The sequence below is a fragment of the Oncorhynchus masou genome, unplaced genomic scaffold (assembly GCF_036934945.1).
Source record: "Oncorhynchus masou masou isolate Uvic2021 unplaced genomic scaffold, UVic_Omas_1.1 unplaced_scaffold_1849, whole genome shotgun sequence".
In the NCBI taxonomy this organism is placed as follows: Eukaryota; Metazoa; Chordata; class Actinopteri; order Salmoniformes; family Salmonidae; genus Oncorhynchus; species Oncorhynchus masou.
This window is the reverse complement of record NW_027008358.1, coordinates 92,337-102,672: the sequence shown is the minus strand read 5'-3', so window position 1 is coordinate 102,672 and position 10,336 is coordinate 92,337. Positions and strand designations below refer to the sequence as shown.

Below are 10,336 nucleotides of genomic sequence, written 5' to 3'. Positions count from 1 at the left end.
TTACTCTAAATGCACACTTAACCGGTCCGTTTACTCTAAATGGTCCGTTTACTCTAAATGCACACTTAACCGGTCCGTTTACTCTAAATGCACACTTAACCGGTCCGTTTACTCTAAATGCACACTTAACCGGTCCGCTTACTCTAAATGCACACTTAACCGGTCCGCTTACTCTAAATGCACACTTAACCGGTCCGTTTACTCTAAATGCACACTTAACCGGTCCGCTTACTCTAAATGCACACTTAACCGGTCCGCTTACTCTAAATGCACACTTAACCGGTCCGTTTACTCTAAATGCACACTTAACCGGTCCGCTTACTCTAAATGCACACTTAACCGGTCCGCTTACTCTAAATGCACACTTAACTGGTCCGCTTACTCTAAATGCACACTTAACCGGTCCGTTTACTCTAAATGCACACTTAACCACTCCATTTACTGAAAATGCACATTTAACCAGTCAATCAACATTTCATCTAGAACCAAATCTCTGACAAGAAAGGTATATTTTTAAGGGTCAGTTTGACTGCATGTTTGACTTTTTCCTGGTCTGGCTGGTAGATAGAGAATAACACTGTATTGGCCCAGTCCCAGTCATACATAAAAACTCATCTTACCTTTGTAATAAATCTGTGTTCAACAGTGTGAAGGTTATTAGACTAGAATTTCCCTTTTCACCTGTCATGGAAATGTGGAAAGGAAACTACCTGAAAGCACTGTGATTGGCATCTCTCGCCATCGTCATCGCCCCATCCAGTTCCTCTTCAATACCACAGACTTCAACAGATCTGAGTTTGACTATGGAGGTGAGAGTGAGAGGTTTCCCTTGGCAACACACTTCACTTTCATAACCACACAGGAAGAGGCTGGTTGGCCGGTTGGTGTTCAACCTGTTCATAAAACATGCTGTGGCCTCACAGTAACCTATGGTGGAGGACAGGTACTTCTCCTTGCGTAAGTCACCTATGTACTGAAAGCCTCTAAAACCTGAGAGCACTGCTCCTACCCTATGATGTGTGTGAGGCAGAGATATAGAGAGAGCCAGGGAGGGAGAAAAGGGGAATATGGTGTCCGTCTGTCTTTGTCTGCGTGTCCACTATGTGACAGATGTTCTATAGCTTACAGAGAGAGAACACACTGAGGCAGGACGATCAGACTGTGATGCTGCTCACCCTGTCTTGGAACAGACTATTCCATCTGACAATGGACGGCTGACATTGTGACCTGTGTCCTAGCCTCCGCCAAGAGCCAGCGGCCTGTTGAATAAAATATGACTGTCCAGACGACCACAATGCAGAAAACGTTCCCTGTACCCTCCCCCAAAACAAAAGCACCCCTGTTCTCCCACCACGGCCCTATGAAGGAGGGCCCTGTCCTCTGGGCAGGGGTGGTGTGTGGGGCGTTTGGGATTCCAGTGCGGGCATCACTGGGAGAGACACCGGGCTTGTGGAACACAAACCATTGTTCTAGACCTACAGCTGAAAAGCATATGAATATTGATACATAGTTTGATATGTGGGAGATGAACAGAGTGGAATGCATTGAGACTGGGTGAGAATGAGCTGGTTTCTATACTAATGGGAATTTGTTTCCATGGAGATGCCAGCCTGATGATGGCCCATGTACCCACAGTGTCATGGGAACACTGTATCCTAATAGAGAGGAGACTCATGCTGGTCATAAACAGTGAGTCCATCTAGATAATCTGTCCTCACACTGAATGAGGGAGTAGACTGCAATCCACCAGAGGAGGCTGGTGGGCGGAGCTATAGGAGGATGGGCTCATTGTAATGGCTTTAATGGAATCAACGGAACGGTATCAATCACATGGTTTCATTCCAGCCATTACATGAGCCCGTATAGCTCCTACCACCAGCCTCCTCTGAATTTAACCAATATACCGGGAACAATCGCTAACCAAATACATTTAGCTAATTAATAACCACATCAGCCCTAAAGCAATCATTCTCCTCTGACATTGTGTGCGTGATAAGTTTGAAGGAGAAAGTCAAGGAAATAAAGTTGGTTAATTTTCCCAGAACAGGAACTGAAAGCGGAGAGCCAACATTGCTTTCACCTTGTGGACTAGTTCTCTAAGTGTATTAACCAAATATCTGTTTGGTGACATTTCAGCACAGGTGTATGTGTGCATGTGTGTGTACACGTGAGGTGTGTGAAAGAGAGGAGAGGTGTGTTTGTGTGTGAGAATTGTCTTCTGTTTTGCAGCTATGATGCGCTGAGTGTACAAAACATTAGACTGAGCAGGTGAAAGCTATGAACCCTTATTGATGTCACTTGTTAAATCCACTTCAATCATTGTAGATGAAGGGGAGAAGACAGGTTAAAGAAGGATTTTCAAGCTTTGAGACAACTGAGAGATGGATTGTGTATGTTTGCCATTCAAAGGGTGAATGGGCAAGCCAAAAGATTTGTGCCTTTGAGCGATGTATGGTAGTAGGTGCCAGGCGCACTGGTTTCAGTGTGTCAAGAACTGCAACGCTGCTGGGTCTTTCACGCTCAACAGTGTGCTGTGTGTATCAAGAATGGTCCACCACCCAAAGGACATCCAGCCAACTTGACACAACTGTGGAAAGCATTGGAGTCAACATGGACCAGCATCCCTATGGAGCGACACCTTGTAGAGTCCATGCCCCCAACGAATTGAGGCTGTTCTGAGGGCAAAAGGGGGGAAGGTATTCCTAATGTTTTGTACAGTCAGTACTGATGGCTGGTTTAAGAAACACAATTACATCTGAACAGAGCCTCGTTTACACCTTGCGCTAACATGTGAGTTTCGTGATCAGATGAATATGATCCAATGTCTTTCTGATCAAGTTTTGTTGCGTCTCCACATGGTGTTAAAATGTGTCTCATCCGTCCACTGTGTCCACATTGTGACCTGATATTTGACAAAAATTCTTTCAAAATATTATGAATTTATTGAATTTAAGGCAATTACTGGTGCCATAAGACTTAGGTCAATAGTGCTTCCTGTCAATGATTTTAGTGGTTGGTATAATGATAATTTAAATGGTTTGACCATCCAGAACCGGAGGTCAGGAAGATCTGATCACAATCGGATGAATGTGTCTTTTAATCTCCTAATGTGGGGACAATGGGAATTTGGACAAGATCAGGATATAGAACGAATGTTAGCACCAGGTATAAACAGGGCTAAGGAGAGCAGTAGAACCAGTTTATGTGGATGTTTTTCGCAGGTTGACATTTATTGTCATGAGTCTTGCCCTGGAGGCAGCACTGAGTGGTTTCATGCCAGATTGGCCAGCGACGAAGTCAAAATTGCCGATATTGTAAAAATTAATGATAACTCAAATTAGCTTTTTGGTGATAATTTAAGGTTATGGTTAGCCATCATTAGGGTTAGCAGTGTGGTTAAGGTTAGGGTAAGGTTTAAAATCAGATTTTATGACTTTGTGACTGTGCCAGCGAGTGACCACTCTGCAGAGCTGCCTCCATTACACGAGGCATCCCAATAAATGCCAACCTGCATGGTTTTCACACTCCAGGCTTGACATTGACACTCGGTACGGAAAAGAGACAGGTCTGAATTCAAGTGTAATATTCTCCTGTAACTACATTTGGACCTTCTTGATAGCGCTGTTTGGAGTAGCACATTTGTGGTGAGTTAGTCTATTAGATTATGTTATAGGTAATCCTGTATGTGTGTAAAGGTTTCTCATTAGCATACAATATATCATATACCTATATAGGTACACGACTGTTCAAAAGTTTGGGGTCACTTAGAAATGTCCTTGTTTTTGAAAGAAAAGCTAATTTTTTGTCCATTAAAATAATATCATATTTATCAGAAATACAGTGTAGACATTGTTAATGTTGTAATTGCCTATTGTAGCTGGACACGGCTGATTTTTAATGGAATATCTACATTGGCGTACAGAAGTCCATTATCAGCAACCATCACTACTGTGTTCCAATGGCACGTTGTGTTAGCTAATCCAAGTTTATCATTTTAAAAGGCTAATTGATCATTGAGACTGGTGTTTTGCGGGTACTATTTAATGAAGCTGTGATCAGTTAATCTCATCCATAGAAATATAATCATTCTAGTTCTGTGTTCTTAACATGCTTTGTGAGTTTTAGTTCTATGTTGTCAACATGCTTTGTGAGTTTTAGTTCTATGTTCTCAACATGCTTTGTGAGTTTTAGTTCTATGTTGTCAACATGCTTAGTGAGTTTTAGTTCTATGTTCTGAACATGCTTTGTGAGTGCTCCAACACTGCCTTGAATGTGTGCTTCTGTAGAATGTCTAAAGATGTGTCTCTCTGAATGTATCTTATCTCTTTCTCTCTTCTCTAGAACGTTTTTAAATATTTTTCTGTATCTATAATCATCTAGGAAATTAGGTGACAGGGAGGAGACTCAAGCAAATGCACCCCCCACACACATACTTTCTATCTCTATCTCTCTCTCTTACACACATACACACTCCACACACACACACACACACACACACACACACACACACACACACACACACACACACACACACACACACACACACACACATAATGTTGGAGAATGTAACCGTCCTCTGTCAGACCGGTTTCCACAGTTGCCTTCTTTATTCTTCTCCAGCATTGTGTCTTTGAGAGATTACCTGTAATGTTCAGTCTTCCTCTCAGTACTCAAGACGGATTGTATGCCTTGAGTTCAATGTATCGCCTTAATGCATTATCATTTCCATGACAATGGATTATATTTCTATAGAAATGGAGGCTTCTCCAGTGAGGATCTCAGTCTGTGGATCTAACCCCTTCAGACGGGATCTATCCCCTTCAGACAGGATCTATCCCATTCAGACAGGATCTATCCCCTTCAGACAGGATCTATCCCCTTCAGACAGGATCTATAGACTGGATCTATCATCTTCAGACAGACTGGATCTATATCCCCTTCAGACAGGATATATCCCCTTCAGACAGGATCTATCCCCTTCAGACAGGATCTATCCCCTTCAGACAGGATCTATCCCCTTCAGGCAAGATCTATGCCCTTCAGACTGGATCTATACGCTTTAGACTGGATCTATCCCCTTCAGACAGGATCTATCCCCTTCAGACAGGATATATCCCCTTCAGGCAAGATCTATGCCCTTCAGACTGGATCTATACGCTTTAGACTGGATCTATCATCTTCAGACAGGATCTATCCCCTTCAGACAGGATCTATCCTCTTCAGACAGGATCTATCCCCTTCAGACAGGATATATCCCCTTCAGACAGGATCTATCCCCTTCAGACAGGATCTATCCCCTTCAGACAGGATCTATCCCCTTCAGGCAAGATCTATGCCCTTCAGACTGGATCTATATCAGACAGGATCTATCCCCTTCAGACAGGATCTATCCCCTTCGGACAGGATCTATCCCCTTCAGACAGGATCTATCCCCTTCAGACAAGCTATCCCCTTCAGACAGGATCTATCCCCTTCAGACAGGATCTATCCCCTTCAGACAGGATCTATCCCCTTCAGACAGGATATATCCCCTTCAGGCAAGATCTATGCCCTTCAGACTGGATCTATACGCTTTAGACTGGATCTATCATCTTCAGACAGGATCTATCCCCTTCAGAATGGATCTATCCCCTTCAGACAGGATCTATCCCCTTCAGACAAGATCTATGCCCTTCAGACTGGATCTATATGCTTTCAGAATGGACTGGATCTATCTATACCTTCAGACAGGATCTATCCCCTTCAGACTGGATCTATCAGACTGGATCCCTTCAGACAGGATCTATCCCCTTCAGACTATGGATCTATCCCCTTCAGACTGGATCTATCCCCTTCAGACAGGATCTATCCCCTTCAGACTACATCTATCCCTTCAGACTGGATCTATCCCCTTCAGACAGGACTACATCTATCCCCTTCAGACTGGATCTATCCCCTTCAGACTGGATCTATCCCTTCAGACTGGATCTATCCCCTTCAGACTAGATCTATCCCCTTCAGACTACATCTATCCCCTTCAGATCTATCAGACCATCTTCAGACTAGACAGGATCTATCCCCTTCAGACAGAGGATCTATCCCCTTCAGACAAGATCTATCCCCTTCAGACAGGATCTATCCCCTTCAGACTACATCTATCCCCTTCAGACTGGATCTATCCCCTTCAGACTGGATCTATCCCCTTCAGACTACATCTATCCCCTTCAGACTGGATCTATCCCCTTCAGACTACATCTATCCCCTTCAGACTACATCTATCCCCTTCAGATATCTATCCCCTTCAGACTAGATCTATCCCCTTCAGACTACATCTATCCCCTTCAGACTGGATCTATCCCCTTCAGACTGGATCTATCAGACTGGATCTATCCTCTTCAGACTGGATCTATCAGACTGGATCTATCTTCAGAATGGATCTATCCCTTCAGACAGGATCTATCCCCTTCAGACAAGATCTATGCCCTTCAGACTGGATCTATACACTTTAGACTGGATCTATCAGAATGGATCTATCCTCTTCAGACAGGATCTATCCCATTCAGAAAGGATCTATACCATTCAGACAGGATCTATCCCCTTCAGACAGGATCTATACGCTTTAGACTGGATCTATCATCTTCAGACAGGATCTATGCCCTTCAGACTGGATCTATATGCTTTAGACTGAATGTATCCTCTTCAGACAGGATCTATCCCCTTCAGACAGGATATATCCCCTTCAGACAGGATCTATCCCCTTCAGACAGGATCTATCCCCTTCAGATCTATGCCCTTCAGACTGGATCTATACCTGGATCTATCCCCTTCAGACAGGATCTATCCCCTTCAGACAGGATATATCCCCTTCAGGCAAGATCTATGCCCTTCAGACTGGATCTATACGCTTTAGACTGGATCTATCATCTTCAGACAGGATCTATCCCCTTCAGAATGGATCTATCCCCTTCAGACAGGATTTATCCCCTTCAGACAAGATCTATGCCCTTCAGACTGGATCTATATGCTTCAGACTGGATCTATACGCTTCAGACTGGATCTATCCCCTTCAGACAGGATCTATCCCCTTCAGACAGGATATATCCCCTTCAGACAGGATATATCCCCTTCAGACAAGATCTATGCCCTTCAGACTGGATCTATATGCTTCAGACAGGATCTATCCCATTCAGACAGGATCTATCCCCTTCAGACAGGATCTATCCCCTTCGGACAGGATCTATCCCCTTCAGACAGGATCTATCCCCTTCAGACAAGCTATCCCCTTCAGACAGGATCTATCCCCTTCAGACAGGATCTATCCCCTTCAGAGACTCAGGCAAGATCCCTTCAGACTGGATCTATACGCTTTAGACTGGATCTATCATCTTCAGACAGGATCTATCCCCTTCAGAATGGATCTATCCCCTTCAGACAGGATCTATCCCCTTCAGACAAGATCCCCTTCAGACTGGATCTATACACTTTAGACTGAATGTATCCTCTTCTATCCCCTTCAGAATGGATCTATCCTCTTCAGACAGGATCTATCCCCTTCAGAAAGGATCTATCCCCAAGATCTTCAGACTGGATCTATCAGACCTATACGCTTCAGACTGGATCTATACCTTTCAGACTGGATCTATACGCTTCAGACATAATCTATCCCCTTCAGACTGGATCTATCCCCTTCAGACTACATCTATCCCCTTCAGACTGGATCTATCCCCTTCAGACTACATCTATCCCCTTCAGACTACATCTATCCCCTTCAGACTACATCTATCCCCTTCAGACTAGATCTATCCCCTTCAGACTACATCTATCCCCTTCAGACTGGATCTATCCCCTTCAGACTGGATCTATCCCCTTCAGACTACATCTATCCCCTTCAGACTGGATCTATCCCCTTCAGACTAGATCTATCCCCTTCAGACTACATCTATCCCCTTCAGACTACATCTATCCCCTTCAGACTACATCTATCCCCTTCAGACTAGATCTATCCCCTTCAGACTAGATCTATCCCCTTCAGACTACATCTATCCCCTTCAGACTGGATCTATCCCCTTCAGACTAGATCTATCCCCTTCAGACTACATCTATCCCCTTCAGACTACATCTATCCCCTTCAGACTACATCTATCCCCTTCAGACTACATCTATCCCCTTCAGACTAGATCTATCCCCTTCAGACTACATCTATCCCCTTCAGACTGGATCTATCCCCTTCAGACTGGATCTATCCCCTTCAGACTACATCTATCCCCTTCAGACTGGATCTATCCCCTTCAGACTACATCTATCCCCTTCAGACTACATCTATCCCCTTCAGACTACATCTATCCCCTTCAGACTAGATCTATCCCCTTCAGACTACATCTATCCCCTTCAGACTGGATCTATCCCCTTCAGACTGGATCTATCCTCTTCAGACTGGATCTATCCTCTTCAGACTGGATCTATCCTCTTCAGACTGGATCTATCCCCTTCAGAATGGATCTATCCTCTTCAGACAGGATCTATCCCCTTCAGACAAGATCTATGCCCTTCAGACTGGATCTATACACTTTAGACTGAATGTATCCTCTTCAGACAGGATATATCCCCTTCAGAATGGATCTATCCTCTTCAGACAGGATCTATCCCCTTCAGAAAGGATCTATACCATTCAGACAAGATCTATGCCCTTTAGACTGGATCTATATGCTTCAGACTGGATCTATACGCTTCAGACTGGATCTATCCCCTTCAGACTGGATCTATCCCCTTCAGACTGGATCTATACCTTTCAGACTGGATCTATCCCCTTCAGACTGGATCTATCCCCTTCAGACTGGATCTATCCCCTTCAGACTGGATCTATCCCCTTCAGACTGGATCTATCCCCTTCAGACAGGATCTATCCTCTTCAGATAGGATCTATCCCCTTCAGACTGGATCTATCCTCTTCAGATAGGATCTATCCCCTTCAGACTGGATCTATCCCCTTCAGACTGGATCTATCCTCTTCAGACTGGATCTATACCTTTCAGACTGGATGAAGTGTGTGTGGTTGTTTGTGTGTGTGTGTTCTGCGTGGGTGGGTGTGTGCGTGCCTGCCTGCCTTCCTGCATGTGTGTGAGTGAGTCTGTGTGGCCTCTGACAATTTGCCAAACAATCATGAGATTCCGACCACAATGAATGTTTACTAAACTGTAGACAACATAAGGGCTGTGTTTAGCCACATCATTATGGAGTCTTTGCCACCTGAGGGTGTCTGTGCACAGGTGTTACGTTTCAGATCTGTGTCCTCGGCCCCTCCTCCCTCTCACTCTCAATTCAATTCAATTCAAGGGCTTTATTGGCATGGTACACATATGTTAACATTGCCAAAGCAATTGAAGTAGATAATAAACAAAAGTGAAATTAACAGTAAACGTTACACTCACAGAAGTTCCAAAAGAATAAAGACATTTCAAATGTCATTATGTCTATATATAGTGTCGTAACGATGTGCAAGTTGTCTCTCTCTCACTGTGTGTGTGTGTGCTGTTTTATGCATGAGACTGCTGCTTCTGTTTCAGTAACGTGTTACTGACCACTCAGCCCTGGCACCTACCCCACATGTTAGTAACTGTTGATGTCAACAGCATAAAGGTGTACATGACATGGCTGCAGGAGCTTTTAGAAGGGTTGTAGGGAGAATGATGGACATGAAGTGGGCTATAGAGACAGTCATCTGTTACTGACGTCATGGTAACACAAAGCTGAGGCAATTCCATTGTAACCAGCTTGTTACGATGCCTCCTTAATACACTCTGACCTCCAACCTCACATCCCCTATAGGACTATATCATAGTGTATCAACCTTAACCCAACACCTAGCTACGTGTGCATGTGAAGGACTTGGTATAGAGAAGTGTGGAGGGACCTTAACCCAACCCCTGGTGACCTTGTTGAGAGGTTCAGATCTGTTGACTAAGGTGTTGGGTTGACAGTTGTTGGACTGCGGTTCGATTCCCGGTCGGGCCTACTGCCCAAATTTGCTACAATATCATGACTGTGGTAGTCATGAATCCATCTACCACAGGATTTGGAGAGTCTGAATAAGGGGTCATTCTCACTCAGTCAGCAACCCAAGACTTTAGGACTCCAATCTGAGTCTTTAGGACTTTAGGACCTGGGGGGGCAGGTAGCCTAGTGGTTAGAGCATTGGGCCAGTAACCCAAAGGTTGCTGGATTGAATTCCAGAGCTGACAAGGTAAAAATCTGTTGTTCTGCCCCTGAACAAGGCAGTTAACCCACTGTTCCCCGGTAGGCTGTCATTGTAAATAAAAATGTGTTCTTAACAGACTTTCCTGGTTAAATAAGAATAATT

The 10,336-nt window shown here is 44.2% G+C and overlaps 1 protein-coding gene across 2 annotated transcripts in view; it reads left to right on the top strand.

Moving 5' to 3' along the window:
• Positions 1-3,555: 3,555 nt before the first annotated feature.
• The window catches only part of LOC135532382 (DEP domain-containing protein 7-like), a 34,253-nt gene continuing 27,472 nt past the window's right edge, over positions 3,556-10,336 (top strand). Inside the window, exon 1 of one of the 2 annotated variants that reach the window (XM_064959940.1) lies at positions 3,556-3,644. The gene's annotated coding sequence lies outside the window, so the exon portion shown is untranslated. The remainder of the gene's footprint in view (positions 3,645-10,336) is intronic. The other variant, XM_064959939.1, reaches the window with a different exon arrangement.